The sequence below is a fragment of the Morone saxatilis genome, unplaced genomic scaffold (assembly GCF_004916995.1).
Source record: "Morone saxatilis isolate NCDOM2014 unplaced genomic scaffold, NCSU_SB_2.0 Contig9, whole genome shotgun sequence".
Classification (NCBI taxonomy): domain Eukaryota; kingdom Metazoa; phylum Chordata; class Actinopteri; family Moronidae; genus Morone; species Morone saxatilis.
The window spans coordinates 16348472-16365343 of NW_023340268.1; positions in this window are offsets into that span (position 1 = coordinate 16348472).

Sequence of the window (16872 nt, forward strand, 5' to 3'; positions counted from 1 at the left end):
AGTTGCAAGGTTGGTTTTCCGCCTGGGGTCGCCTGAGGGGGGTGGGGGGGTCACCATTTTCACCGGAACAAGCCATTTAACCATCCAAATGATTTCTAAACGGGTTTATTAAGCTGAAAAAGTTGCCAAGTTCCCCTTTAAGAGGGGCAGTTGCTGTACTGCAGTGAGCTCTAACAGTTGATTTGAAACAATCCTCTCCAGTACTTTAGCTAAAAACAGAAGCTTAGAGATAGGTCAAAAACTGTTAAAATTATTTGAATTTAGTCTTTGTTTCTTTAGGGGTTGAACAGCACCAGAGGAAAAAGAGCAATTTAAATGTTCAAGGAGAAACTATCTTAAAAACTGTAATCAGAGCAGTGAGAAGGGTTCGTTTTGTTATCAATATCTAATAGTGTAGGTTGAGAGACAAGGTGGAGAAGAGCTAAATAAGTATCCTAGCAGGTAAATCTACATGTGAGGTAAGACGAATAAGGGAGATCTTTTGAGTAAAAACACTCAGGTGCAGGTTTCAGGAGTACAGCGTCTGCAGAGGGGACAGGGAGAGCATCAGTGGCATGCCATACAATGTTGAAAAGTACAACAGGGGGTCTAGAGTTTCTAACCTCTGCATTAAAAAGCTTCATTAGAGCCTAACAATCCTCATGGGATAGCCAGCGACCTTAGAGGCCTTCCACCAACTATTTGCTTTACAGAAATTGCGCTTTAAAGCACAAATGCTTTCATTTATCCAGACCTGGGATATTTGCTTAATTTTTTTGGTCTTGAAAGGTGCAACATCATCAAGGATGGAGTTGTAGATCTATGTACTGACACTGAGGGCTGTTAAAAGTTTTATTAAAATTACTGGCAGTGGCACAATTACAACAAACAAAAATTTAAAAGCATACTTCAACTATTAAAAAAAAGAGGTAAAACCAAATTAGAAAAGGGTAATAGTGATCAGAAATACCGGTAACTAGTCAAGTTAGATAATGTAAGATCATAATATAAAACAAGATCAATGGTACAGCCCTGACAATAAGTAGGCCCAGTTGGTGAGAGAGATAAATTAAAAGAATCAATCAAGTATAGAAACTAAGTGCTTAGACTGTTAGAGGTGCAGCAGACATGAATATTAAAATCACCTAGAATTAACAACTTGTCATATCTGGGTAGGATTATTGATAGGAACTCTGAGAATTCATTTATGAAGGCAAAGGAAGATTTCAGGGGTCTGTGAACTAGGAGACACACACACCTGATATTCACACACCTAAATCAATACAAGAAATACTGATATTATTTTTCAAGAAAGCATCTACCCCTTCCCCGCTTCTCAAAAGTCTAGGTTGATGAAAAAGTAAGGAGCCAGGAGGAGAGGCTTCTAATAAGAGGAGTAAAATCCTCCGGTTGCACACACAATTCTGTTATCAAAAAATATCCAGATGATAAAATTAAATTTTTACTCAGAAATGACCTATTAAGCAAATATCTTATGTTAAGTAGCCCCGTCTTTGATATATCTGGCTCTTTGTCATTGGGAAGTGGAGGAGACGTAGGCTGACAGGGAATAGGAATGATGTTAGAAGGTGTGACCATATGGAGAAAGAGATGATTTGTTGAGCACCTGCTCTGTGACTGGTCACAACTGGAATAGTGCTTTTAAATCACAGAAAAGGCCAGCAAGACCCTCACTGTTGTAGAATGGGCTTTTCTGAGGAGAAGTGTGGAAGGGGTCATGCTGAGGTGCGTGTCAGAGAGAATTAAAAGCTATAAAATGGATTAAATTAGAAACCAGTTGCTTGGGACTTTACGATTTGGTTGGAAGCCGTCCAATTTGTAGAGGTCTTGTTGAGTCTGGAAATAATCAAACTTGCTAATAAACCAAATCCCGCTGCCAAACAGAAATTTTGCTGCCACTGGTGAAGACTAAAACGTTCAACACTCTTTGAAACAGTAGGGTTGAGGCCATTATGCACTTTTTTACCCCAAACTTCAGGCACAGAGCTACTCCCGTTGGAAACTGCAAGCTTGGATGGATTTGCAGATGAAAGGAATAGCCGAAGTGGGGGGGGGGGTGACACTCAATCGGCAGCAGTGAATCTTGCAGCCTGTGAGGTGTTAACTGGCTTGGCTATACTGGGTGCTCCCAAGACAAACATCTTTGGGGGTTGAAGCAAAGGAGGCGAGGAGTCCATAGATTAAAAATCACTTAAAATCGAAGTAAAATTCTCCGTAAAACAACTGGCTAACTTAGCGATCAGGCTAAAAACAAACAATCCAGTTAACAGCTAAGTTAACTTAAGATCTGAAGGCTATAGTCTTTTACCCAGTTAAAGATCTAAAAGTGCAACTTAAAATGTGGCTTAAAACTGGATTAAGCCTAAATGTCCATTGGTGACAAAGCTTTGCATGCAATGCATGCACCGATTGATGGATAGCAAAAAGAAGCAAGAAAAAAGAGGTCTTAAGAACAAAAAAGGTAAAAACAGGACACGGGATGGGTGTAATACAGCTGTGAGTTGTGTGTTTTCTCACTATCCGTCAGCTTATGGTTTACACAGGCTTTTCTAATGCATCAGTGCCCTCAGCCTGTCATAGCTTAGCAATGTGCCTGCCCTTAAATATATGAAAATCTGCTCCCTTCGAGCGTGCAAATCAGCATTTTTGGATCACACAGACAGACAGAGACGCATGCAAACACATACACCAACACTTATACACCATACAGAGATGCACATTCACACACTCACCAGCATTACACACACCATGCCACGTGCACACACACACACACACACACACACACACACTCTCTCTGAAAGTCACATTGCGATGGCTTGAAATGCCTTTTATGCAGATTGAGTACAAGCCCTCAGCTGATCAGAATCTAGCCTTGAATTTGATATGCAACTGAAAGGAGCAATGTCATTCCAGCTGGGCAAGAGTGCCTGTCAGACACAGACACAGCTGCCACTGTGCAATTGACTTTCATCCTTTCTGTTACTTACTCCACATGTGTGTGTATTTCTGCATTTATTGGTAAACCCTTGTACTGTGAATGACTTCATATGGACTGAAAGATTTTTTAAAAATCCTGCAAAGTAGGGACATTTTACCAATTATTGTTTTGTGTGGTTGGAGGTTGGTTTTAATGTAAGATTGAGGGTTTGAAGATTTAATACATTTAATGGTACAGTGCAAACATTTGTGTGTGGTTAGACTAACATACTAACATATTGAGGGACACACATGCACACCCACAAACATGCCAGGTATGTCCTATCTAGTAAGAGATTGTTCACACTGACCTCTAGATTTTGTCCTATGGCAACAGATGTTGTACACATATGTGACAGAGCACCCTCACACACAAACACACACATACACACTGCTCTCGACAGAGTGATGACAAGGCCTACGCAGCAATTTGGAGCTTGCTTGTGTGTAAGACCCTCTTTGATATTCTGTGCATGACTGGCTGGCTGAGGTTAGCAAGCGGATCACATCTATTACCTTGCTAATTCTACAGCTTGGCCTTTGCATAATAAGATGCATTTTTTTCTAAGAGAGTCAGAGTGAGAGAGAGGAAGAGAGAGAGAGAGATAAGGAGAGAAAAGAGACAGGGTAAGTAATCAAAACATGTTGGCAATGACTTAATGAGTGAACCTTGCCATTGTAATATTGGCCTCAGATAGTAATTGGATTAATGAAAGTGTTTTTCACTGCTTTGACTCCTGCCTGATGACAAATGTAATGTTCCCACTCATTTGCACTACCCTCCACTGATACATTAACCTACTGCATGTGCCAAACATGATAATATCCAAGGAATCAAGTGTGTTTTGTTAATAATCATGTTAATTGTGGGTTACTTTTTTTCCACTGATTTTCTCTAGGTTCCTACTTTCTTGAAAAAAATCTTTCAATGAATGGTGATTTGGGTTGTGTGGACCCATTTAAACAGATAATTGCATTTGATTCATCAAATGTTCTGCCAAGGCAAGCCTTAAAATAACTTATGAACCTATTTAACTTGTCACACCCTGAAGTGCTAATGTCATCATTGCTACTTGAGATTTCACTAAGTGAAGTTGTAAAATTGAGATTGAAAGATATTAACCCTGAATTTGTATTTTTTTATTAAATACATTTTTATTTCTTTAAAATGACCAAGACAGAACAACTCAGGCCATTGTTATTTAGTTTTTAGTCATTCTTAGTTACCTATAAATCTATTTACTTATCCATACACTTTTAAGGCAGTTATTCTTATCACGACCAGCTGCAAGTTTAGTCCCTCCTGCATTTAGGTGTACCTTTGGATTGCTCAGTTGTGCTCATACATTTGAAGAAAATGGTAACTAGGAAGCATTTCTCCTAGTAACAACCACCTCAGGAAAAACAATTCTTGAAGCTGCTTCAAATAATTCTTCTAATCACTACAAGTTTGTGAGCACAAATGAGAATGGAAAGGCATTGCTCTTCTGTCAACTCCACCATGGCAGTTTCACATTACCAGTAATAAACATCTGGTTACACTTTCAAAATAAAGCTTGCTGAGGTTGCACTTAAGTTAGGTTAAGGGACAAAAAACTACGTAGTTAGGTTTAGGAAAAGAGATAAAGGTAACGTGAGTTTTGGTTTCACAAAGGATTTGAGCAGTCTCTTGGGTAAAAGCCCTGTGTTTGTTTGAGTCATCCATCCAACCTTCTTCAAACTGACTTTTTTGCTCTTTATACAACTGCTGGTACTGCACCTTCATACGTGCATGTATTTTTCATCACTAGGCAAGGCAAACATGACACTGAGACGGTAGAATAGGCTCGACCAGAAGTTAGTCTCTCCATTTTTGTTTCCATCACTGGCCAAATATAGCTGACCCACTCCATTTGGATCACAATAACATGGTTGTTAGCCTTTTTCACAACTACAAAACACATAAAGACCGTACTAACACACTCCCATGACAACTTGATTTTCTGTCAGATTGAAAAGCTGGACCACTGTTCCATCTCTCTGGCCACACTTGTCCTTCTGAATCTCAGATAATCTGTATTCTTCCAGGACCTTGGTGTACTGTAGGTTCTCCCAGGGAAACTGAGCCGTGTGACTCTACAGTAGCTGGAAAACATCCTCCAGTTCCCTTTTTGGAAAATAGGGACTGCCAACTCTGTCAGTCCAAGATCACTGTTGCCCAGATACATGAGGTGACTGAAAACCTTTTAGCTGGTCAGTGTGAAATAAAAACGTATCTTTCAACTCATTTCATCTGAAAACTCTCTTCCAAGCTTAACTTACTATTAAACATGAATACCACAGGTACCACGTATGCATTTTCAATTGCCAGAGACACTCTTTGGCTGGTATACTTGCATTTGGGCTGCAATATGAGAACCCTCCCTTATTTCTACTTAATACATGTATCATGTTTTTGTTGCTTGGATGAGTGACACTTGCATATGCAAACATAGCAACACAGTGCTCTATGTCCTCATTACTATTCCGTAGTCTCTTTTAGAGCAGTGTTTACTTTAGAAAAAATTTAGAGCTTCAGATTACAGCCGATTACAGTCTAATTATCACTTGGTTACCACAAATACTCTACCCTATTTTTGGAAAGTAGCTAACAGAGCAGCTATCGCCAAGGTCAACTCATCTTGCATGCACCATCACAAGATGAAAGAAGTGCAAAGAAAATAATTATGAATGGAAGAACCCCTTTTTTAAAGCAGCATGCTATTCTTTCCACCTAGGTGAGCACGAGGCCTCAGTTGCTGCGGTTTTACAAAACAAGACTGAATGATGGAGTGGGTTAAGACTGGCCTCCTCTAAACAACATGATCAAAAACAAATGGAGAGGCAGCCAACAATAAAATGAAAGCAGAGACAAAGAAGCCATACTTCTTTGATGGTGAAAGGTTACCAGACAAGCAATACTGCAGAAGTGAAAATGTTAAAAAGTGAACATTTTTATTTACAGGACATAAAGAAAGGAAGAGGGGTAGAATGGCTGCAGAGAGGAAAGAGAGGAAGAAGAAGGTAAATGAGGTCTGAATTCCCTAATGTTTGATATGGTGCATTCATTTTCATCATAGATATGTTATGTAGCGGTTCTTGTATAAGAACTTTAGTCTAGACTAGTCTGAAAGGAATTTGTAGATGAGCAGGCAAGTACGGATGTTGGTGTTATTGTGATGCGAAGCCTCGATACCCGCTGGTCCGCCTTGGTTTGTGAGCATGATACATTCTGCATGATGAAACCTTGGAGAAAAAAAAAAAACTTTAGGAGCAAATGAAAATTTCATGGCCCAGTGCCTCCATAGCTCTTCCATTTCAAGTTCCCACCCTCAAAAAATAATCATGTTCTTGGAGAGGAAAAGGTTTGGTAACATTTTTTTTTCACCCTTTTTCTCATTGCCTGTACTTCTTTTTCTCCCTCTCATTCTGTATCCCATACACACAGAGTCAAACTATGATCCATAAAAATCTCATGCAAATGAAATCAAACACTACTCCTTTACCACATTTTTCTCTCCAAAGGTTTTTGACTGCACTGTCCAATTATGCATCTCTCAAGCACACTCAATTTCTTATAACAGTTTTAAAAGGGATGCTTATTTGTTCTGTATCTAAATAGGTCTGTGTGAGAGCAATTGTGATGCCATTTCTTGCTCCAAACAAAAATGTTTATGGTTCAGTGCACGGTGCTTGTGTCTTTTTTTCTTTTTTTTTTCAAATGAACGATTTGTTATTTAAAGTTATGGTTTTGACATTAAACTGGAAAGCGGAGAGCATACAAAACAAATAACAGATCACTATTCAATTCTGAGGGAGTTAACAGCGGAACAATCACAAAAACAAAAGTGGAGATAAAATGGACAGAAAGCCTGAGAAACAAAGACATGGACACTACAAGATTTTTTGAATAGAGAGACAGATAAAAACAAGTTCAGGGGCATGGTTTTAGCAGAGGATAATCGCATGTAAATTCTGAATCTACTTTCTTGCACTTTTACTATTGCAAATGGTGGGATTGCTTCTTGTAATGTACAAATACAGATATTGGGTTTGACAATTTGTTTATTGTGGTTTTGATTTGTTTTAACCCATGTAGTGGCCACAAATTGTAGAGAATGTCAGCATTTTGACATTAGTCATTGTTAAATTTCAAATATGCACTGGAGTACAGGGCTGGGCCCACAAAACAGCAGCGTAGACAGGCTCAGTTAAGTTTTAGTTAACACTATAGTCTTGATTATGAGTGAGTAATGTGGTAAATTAAAAAAATACAGTGACAATGTCCAGCAATTTTAAAGGTGCAGGTGTTTTTTTTTGTGCACATTTGTACCTGTGTATGTAGGTGAGTGTGTGTTTCATTCATGGTGAGCAAGTGGATGAACTACACATTGACTGTCAGTACTCACAGGTCTGAATGCAGCCAAAGGCTTAGCAATCCACAAGGTCTGAAATGAGCTTTGTTAGCACTTATGAAGGACAATATAGGCTGAGACAGCGTAGAAAACAGGACTAAGAAGAGAGGACAATGGAGACATGTCGAATATGTGAACCAAGGCAAACGGGCTACTGCTTAATCCCATCAAGACCTTGCAAATGAAGGAAGGAAAAAAATCACACGCTGTTGCCTTGAATGTCTAATTTAAATATCTTCATATTTTACTGAAGCATACTCTAGTTTCACCATATCTTAAATCATCCTTTTACACAGTGGAATCAGGTTAGCTGCAGTGAAGTCATGCATTTGTCCTTGACTTATCAAGTGAGGCTGACTGATTCCAAGCAATCATTTGCTCCTATTGATCACATTGATCTGGCGCTCACCTCACTTACGCTCTCTGACCTCTTAAGAGTTTTAGTCTGAGCTTCCTGTCTGGTTCTATAACTGCTTCTTTGCAAGACACGCTGCTAGCCATCTACAGCCATGAACACTTGCAGGGACTCTGACTATAGCAGTAGCCCTGGGAAGCCCGCAGTGTAACTATGTCGGCCCTCGTCTTTTATGTTTCCATTTTCTGTTTAAAAGGAAAAACGCTAACGAGCAGGAAAAAAAGGGAGACGTGGATGGAGCCTACTGACTACACAAGAGACAACAAAAGAAGACAGACATGACATGAGAGAAGATTCGAAGAGAAACTGAGAGAATAAGACAGTCCGCAAGAACAAATCAATTCAGATCTCCTCGTTGTCTCTTTAAAGCCAGCTAAATTTCTACAGCGAGGCAAGCAAGGGACATCTGGGAGACAGATACAGTGATCCACTCAGCCTGAAAATGACCAGCAAGACAGGCCTGACAGAACCAGTGAAACAAAATAGTAAAGAGTCAATATGGGGCCAAATATACGTAAGTCTGACATTTAGGCTGAAGAGAAACTGAAATGTACTACAGAGATGGACAGAATGAGGAATCTCTTCTTGTCTCAACATGCTGCTTTCACTGCAAGCTTTTCTCCACCAGCTATCAGTCACAACATCCTTCTTTATTTATATGAACTGTTATTTACTTACAGTATATACTTGCTACATTTTTAAAAAGGTAGTAACAGTGTATTAACACAGGGTAAGCTTCGATAAAGCAGTCCTCAATACCAACAAAGGGGGAAACCATGTGTGTGTCACATCTTGCCATGTGTAGGAATAAAACAATGCAATATGGTATAACAGGAAGCCAGCCCACTGTTTGGTGGTATTTACTGACCAACTGCTAAATTAGTTCCAGGGACTCCAGAAGTCAGATCAGGTTTTCATGCACCCTTCAACCATGAACACAACCCAGGCAAATCCTGAATGAAGGCTGAAAAGTAGTTAGCTAGCCAACTAAGAAAGCACATCATGTAAATAAGTAAACTTTAGAGGTACTGGATGGCACATTCCTCCTCTTTTAATGGAGGTGTTAATGTACAGAAATAAAATGAATGTCACATTTCTTGTCCAACTCCTGGTGAGACCAATACATAGGGCACAGACATAACATGGGCGCAGCAGAGCAGGGTTTTTTTTACCTGCTACACAAACGTTTTGCAGTGTGTGGTTGCATGTCAGCTTCACTGTGTGCATATTGAATTTTGCTGAGTGAAAATTGAAACTGGATTGTTTTAACTGCTTGATCATGGATACACATTCACTGATTTATTTTAATGTGAAATATGAAAACACCCACAAGGTTGCTTTGCAGCGTTAAGTCTATTACTTTTGACTGCTGAGCACTGTTAGCATATCTATGGCCGCACTCAGACCAACATTAGCCCAGCATGAAGTAATGCAGCCCCCTCATTCTGATGACAAAACGGGTCGTTCCAGCAAAAAAACTGAACCAGGCTCACCAGGCGAGGGCCAGTCGAGTTCATACAAGCGCACATTCTGGGCAGATTACTTTGAAACGTGAACGTCATATTTCTACTGTTTATCTTGTGATTGTCGAAACTAAATATAACATGATTGTTGCTGTGGTAACTTTCCAGAGAAGTAAACTCATAATATTAAACTACTGTGCAGTGATTTGGAATAAGATAAAGCTTCAAACTCATGAATCCATTACTCAAACAGAACTTTTTGGATTGTGCAATAACACGTTCCCACCTGCGTAGCCCCTCCAACTGAACAAACGGCAGACTTTTAACAGTCACCTCTCAAAGCTACAGGGGGCGAGTGTAGGTGTGATCAGATTATCACTTTAAGATTTTATGTTTCCTGTAGCTTTAAATTAAGCACATTTTGATTAGATGTTTTGGTGGCAAATAATATGAGAAACGGGCACCTCGGCATACCTAAGGGTTTAGCTATGTGACACCCCTCTGTGAAACTGTTAAACAGGAAGAAATTGCTTGGGAAATTTGGAGAGATGGAGGGAAGCAGGGCATTTCTACAAAGGCAACCAACCACTGTATCATTACAACATGAAAGCGAGAGCCTTGTTAAAGGTTGCCGTCTGCCACATGCCCCAGTAGGCCTCGTGCTCCTTAATCCCCCCTGCTGGGCTCGTAAATTCCCCTTTAATTAGAATGCAAATACCACTAATAAGGTTAATATAGCAAGACTTGTTTTCCTATGACTAAGGCATAGAATGGGAAGGAAATTAAATGATCCCAAGAAATTGAGCGGAGGTTCACAAATGTCACATGTATGGCAGAAGTGGATCGGTGGATGTGTGTGTTCTCTTTATATTCATTGTCAACAATATTCTCTATAGTGTTTTTATTGGATATTAAAGTGAGAGTAACAAAGATGGAGAATTTAATAGGACAGAGAGTGAGACAATGAGGAAAAAACAAAGAGAATAAGAGGCCAACAGGAAGCGAAGGGAGAAATTTGAACATCACTCATGATTAGAGGCAATAAAACCAATGGTGGTCCATCAGCAGTAAAATATAGCCCACAGGAAGGTTATGCTCATTTTCTTCTGTGTCTGTATGTCTGCATACATGTGCGTGCGTGTGCGCTTGGTGAGTGCATTCTACCACACCTTCTAATACTGTTGATTTTTTTTTTTTAACTCTGGAAATAAAGGCTCATCAGGCTCCCGAAGTGTGATGGGAAAGTCATATTAGGATGTTTTGGTGCAGATGGAGGAGGCCTAGAAGAGGGTGTGAAGAGCGTTGATGGGAGGAGAGAAAGTTTTAAGTGATGCTCTAAGAGCCATTACGGACTGTTTGATGAGGCAAAAGTGGGCAGCGCAAGTATCAGCAGAATGACACCTGTGAAATTAGAGTGGCGATGGGGTAAACACTGAGTCAGGGCTCATGTAAGGCTCATACAGTAACAATTGCAAACAAACTGCTAAGGCAGAGTGCATTGTGCCACAAGGTTACCTTCACCTTCATGAAACTTTAAGGAGGCATCAATGTTTAACGGTTTTACGGCAAGTGATTACCCCTAAATAAATGCAAAGCTTTGTCAGCCAAATGTTGCACCAATCAAAGCTAATGTCGTCAACTTGCCAGATTGTTTTCCCCTCCTAGCCCTCTTGTCTGCTTGACACTTTTCCCAGATTGATGTGTGTATTGCAAGGTAATATCTTTTAATCGTGGGTCGGATATATAACCCAGCCAATCCTTTTTTTTATTTGATATCCTTGTCATGATTGATAGATATCATCAAAATTAAAGGCTCAACTTTGAGGTCAGGAAGAATGATTTGCTGTCAGCGCTTCTTTAATAGTGAGAGGAGAGCCGGCGAGTCGTTTCTCTTTGGGGACAGTGAGAGAAAGAAGAGGAGGCGGAGGAGGTGCAGGGGGGAAAGGAGGGAGGGATAGCAGAGGATGAGAAAGGTAGAGGAGAGCGTCTTATGAGGTTATTAGGTTTTAATCAATATGGTATATGGCCAGAAGATGATTGGAAAACAAACCTAATCTGGGAAGCAATACGTCTCTCATTCATCTCCCTGGCTGTCTCTCCTGTGGATCTGCCTGGCTCCTATCACCACCTTTTTCCATTCAATACACATCACAGCAAATGTCGTGCTCCTGTATATAACAACCACTTAAAGGAAGCAAACAAACAAACAAACAAACAAGCCTCTGTGACATCTGAGAACCTTCCAGTTGATGTGAACTTGTGGATTTTTATTTATTTATTTTTTTTAAATCTACATAAAGAATTTTAAATCATGAAGCGCTCCATTCAGGGCCAGCATCAGTTCTTTTTGCTGTCTGCTCCAGACACATACTGTGTAGGCCTATAATAGGTATTAAACATGTGCACCAAGCTAAAGTCAGTTTGTGTGTCACTTAAGCATGTGTTTGCAAGGTTTCCCATCAATAATAGGTGGAGACATGTTAACAGAAGTTTATGCATTCCATCGAATAGACTGTGGTCAGTTTTGTGTGTGTAAATTGTGTAAAAACCTTTTACATTTGTACCAATACGCATTTTTTTAAAAGGTGTGCATAAGAAACATACATATATATATATATATATATATATATAATGGCTTACATGGTGCACTTTGCACAATGAACATTTCTGTGGAAATACTGTTTTTATTTATAAAGGATTTCACAATTGCTTTCACTTTCTTGTTTTCACTGTTACGTTACTGAAAATGAAACTCAATACTAATTTTTATTAAAAGCCTCCTGCTCTGAGTTTCAGAAAAATAAATAAATAAAGATGTGCATCAGGGTGTATGCTTCCCACTCTCCTATTTGCAACATTCACAGACAAGGTGTTAGGGTGTTGCTGATTGATTTTTGTTTTAACCCCTGGGACCACAAGTTCAAAGTAGTGACTGCAAGAACATTACACAAGATGAGTTTTCTTTGCATGGTAGCAGGACTGGTGATGATGACTTCTACACTGAGATAGATTAAAAGTTCGCTAATAAGTATATCCACCTGGGTAGACACCGCAGGACATGATAGAGGGACCTCATCTCCCATCTGGCCTGGGTGCGCTTGGGGTTCCCCCAGTAGAAACTAGGACATTTCTCGGAAAAATAATCTGAGCTGCTCTGCTCACCTTTTTACAACTGTGGCCATTAATGAGTATTCAAAATGGATAATCAAGTGGAAGCACAAATTGCTAACTACAGCTTGCAGGATCTATAATTACACCTTAAAAATTATAATTTTTATTCCCACATGTTGCTAATTAACAATAACTCGCTATTTTGCAAAGCTGTGTTAGCGAACAGTGCTTGCACACCATTTAACCCTGGTGTCTGAAACTATGTTAGAAACTGTATAGTTATTTATATGATAGAGCAAAAATCTGTTATAGAGGTTAGACAGCATGGAATGATTTGGTTTTCTTCTGTGAATGTTATCTGAATAAAAACAGGACACCAAGTTCAAATGCCACCATCAGGTTAGTTCTCGGATCCATTTTAAAGCCACTCACTCAAATACGAACACACATGCCTCAGTGGATAGAGTCACTCATGCGTAAACACAACGGGGCACTGCTGCATGTACATTAAATCTTTTCTTTCCCGCCATCTTTTCATCAACAGGTCGGCAGATCACTAAACATGTATTTCTACACAGCACGAAATGGTATGACATTGTACATGACATAGAATGCATAATGCACAGCTGGCACAGCTGGCTGTTAATCGTATTTACACTTTTTTTTTCCAAGTCAGGCATGCTAAACCCACAAGCTCCTTGCATTTGTGATGACCCTTACTGTGTCATTTTGGGTTTGCTGTGTGATTTACCCGTCTCTCTGCTCACTCTGCAGGTAAATTGTTAGTGTAACCTGGAACACCTGAGGGCCCCAGTGTGTTCCCAGGTTATTCAAGTCTGGCTGCAGTGCATCTCTTGCTCTCTGTCTACCCTTCTCCCCACAGGCACAATCTCTTTTTGTTTAGTATGCTGCTGCCTTAAGTTTCTTATGCGTTTTACACCACAACACACTGTATGCGTGTTCCACATCCATCAATCATTCACACTTACATTACTGACCATACAGACATCCACACCCCACGTCTTAATATTCCTTAAGTGGCACTTAATGTACTTAATTTGGTTAAATTTGGCTTGATAAAATGTGTTTTTGTTATCTTGGTGTGTCTCCTGTTTGTGGTGGCTTAAGAGGTGGGTGATAACACCATCAGCACTCTGCTTTAGATGGATGCAGTCATGCCCATTTGCAGCTGGCTGATACAATACTAACACTCACAGTGGAGCAGGTGGGGGTACAGTACCTTGCCTAAGGGGACCTCAGTGGGGGTTGTTTAGGGAAGAGGGAGCATTCAATAACTTTAACCCTGCTATTTTTACCCTGTACACCATGTGTGTTACATCAGCATGTTATTATGCACAGATGCGGATGCGACAGTGCCCTTTTCCTGCCACCACATCACCCCTTGGTCTTTCCACATTGTAACAGAGCCCAGGAGAGGGATGCTGCTACAGAACATGACTAAATATTTCAGCAGAGCAGATGACCAGGACTTTGTCAGTACTGATGGCAAAATGGAAGAACATGTAGAAACTGGATTCTAAAGCTCCCAGCAAGTTTATTGCAACATTGACATGAGTGGCATCCATACTGACACTGCAGCCACACCACTTATGGGGGAGGAATTGAGATCATTGCGCCAACAAGCAAGTTTATTGGCTACAGCTAGCTAGCTAATTAAGCTAATGTTAGCTCCATGAGACAGCTGACTCCTTTTGAAAATTACAAACCTTTTTAACCCTAACCCTAACCCTAAGCTACATGTTGTGCAAAAAAGGAGCATCCTGACCTGATCCATGTACAAGACATGAACTTAAAGAATAGCATTATTATTGTTTTGCTGTGGAGAGCTAGTTAATCTTCTTAGTATGAAGAACAATCTAACAGACTCGCATTTAGATAGTTGGCTCGAGCGCCACTGTAAGCTGCTTGAGCTGTGTGAGGAACCGTATGGGTCCAGCTTTAGAGTGACAGACCAAGAAACCATGCAATTCTTCTCAATCAATTTGCAACTCTCTTAAATGCATTGCAATATTGTCAATTGCATCAATTATATCTTTCTGTGACTCTGAAATAGCAGGACGCACACATGTTGCCAGCCTTTGGGGGTAGAGAATGGCACAGATTGCGCACTCTCCTGTGTTCCTGGGGAGGCACTGGGGTTCTCATCTGAATCTGTGAAACATTTAATTAATGATTTGACTGTTGAATTCATTTTAACCTATTTAATAAATCAGCCAACTTACCATGTTCCATCTGTGCATCTGTGTCTCCCTCCTGATCACCAACAATTCCATCCAAAGCTGTGTGGCCCAAAAAAGAAGCTACGTATTCATCCGCTGTAGATAAAGCAGGGGTTGTCGACCCTCCTCCTGCTGCCCTCATGTTTTCCATGTGTGAACTAATGCACTTTTTGATAGCCTTTTTTCAGTTCAGTAATTGAAAACTGAGACCACCAAACACAACACACTACTTCTCAGATGAGTGGCTCAATTTCACATTCATTGACATTGCACTTCTTCTTTGCTGTTGTTTTCATTGCCGTGTTTAATAACTTGTGGTGCAAACAGCGTTTTCATATGGAAATGATTAATTAAGGAAGCGTCTACATACATTCACGGCTAAAGACGAGAGTGGAGTTTGGCTTGTGCATACAATTTCGAGATGATTGAGATTTATAAAAGAGGACCATGTGTACAGATGCCTTTATAAATAATGACAAACTGCCAATCAACATCCCCAATTTACACAGTTTCACAAGTAAAACAGACTCATCGTTCAATCCAGTATGAAGTCTGCCCTGGACTACCAATACCACATAGGAAAACATAGTGGTTGAATGAGAAGCTGACTTATCTTCTAATTACTCCAATCTGCCACAGCTGTGGATTTCGCTTCAAGCAGTTCGCTGGCATACTCAGTAGAAAGCAGGGAGAGGGACAGCAGGTGATCAGTGTAGGCACAGGAGGTACTCATAAGAAAAATAAAACCATACCCAGCTGTACCCCCTTACACTTGGACAATCAAGACCCAGGCTAAATGTCTGCTTTATTGTTTGTATTTTTAAACTGTGTCACTTCAAACGCTGTTAAAGGTGAATAGACTACTTGAGTTGCTGAAGCCTTAACTTCCCCAAATCCAATTAACAGCAGGGGAGATTCACTAACATTACCCCTCAGTCTAGTCTAGTGTAGTCCATCCAAGACCAGCTTCCACAGTGGTGAACACAGTGGATACACTATCATGAACAGGAACAACTGTTAAATCTGTTCCTTACACATTGCTGTTGTACTTTTGGCTTTGGAAAGGCGAACCAAAAAGAGACATGACTTTAAGTGTTGTTCTGCATACTACTGCTTTGGCATGTGAAGCTTGATAGGTCTACAATGTATACATCTATTGCTAAGTTGTTATTGGACAGTTGCTGTTTTAGCAAATGGTTACTTGTTATTATGATCTACTGTCACTGACGCAACAAAACTGACTAGTCAGTATGTGAGGTAGACATCACAATAGGTGTCGTTTTTAACACCCAAAAGTGAACTATAAATGCAAATTATAAGTGTTTTGAATATTGCTTCAATTTTGCTGTGAGGTTTGCCTCTTTTTGCACCCGACCCTGATCTGGATGGGAGGTACACACATCTACTTGTATTTTACAGCAATTTGTCAATGCTGTCCTGATGGCTTCTCCATTTGACTGAAAAATGAAATATTCATTAAACAAACACATTGCCTCTTTTCCTCGTCTCAAAGCCCTGGATAACGAGTATGTGGAGATAAAATGAGCGTGTTAGGGGGAGCTGGAGCAGTGATTTAGCATCAAGTTGAAGGCTTTTTTAGTCTCCTCAGTCTTTAAGGAGGAAAACATTGGAACACAAAAATGGTTGTGGTCGAGATGACACTGAATTATTTAATGATGTCCTTCTGCTCTCCTCTTTGGAGGTGCTAATGCAAAAATATCAGGATGTTCAATTACACTGAAGCTAGATCTTACATCTTTTTCTGTGCAACCCTAAACCCTGGAAAGATAACTCATTGAGATTGTTAGTACGACTCCATAGTTAGTCCTTCATTCAAAATTTTTTTATTTTCATTTTTCCTACAGTTGGATGTTTGAGAATTACTGCGCAAAATTATGTATGTACAGAGTTTGACACTAGAACACTCATATCCATCTGCTGAAAGTGGAAAGTTTCTCTGTACTCATTCAAATTCTTACGTTAAGAGGCGGGGCTACAAGCATGATTTGTGACATCACAATTAATTTGGAAGTCAATCCTGGTCAAGTATGCAAGTGTGACACATTATTGTTCCAAGCAGGGTATTTTGTATATTTGTATGTGCAACCCTAATCTAATGGAGGGAATGATAACATATAATTTACTGGCATATATCAATAAATCAAAGGCAAATCAACATGTTTTGTACATACTGCATGGGTACCTGTCAGTATAAAACTGTCTGCTGAACTGCA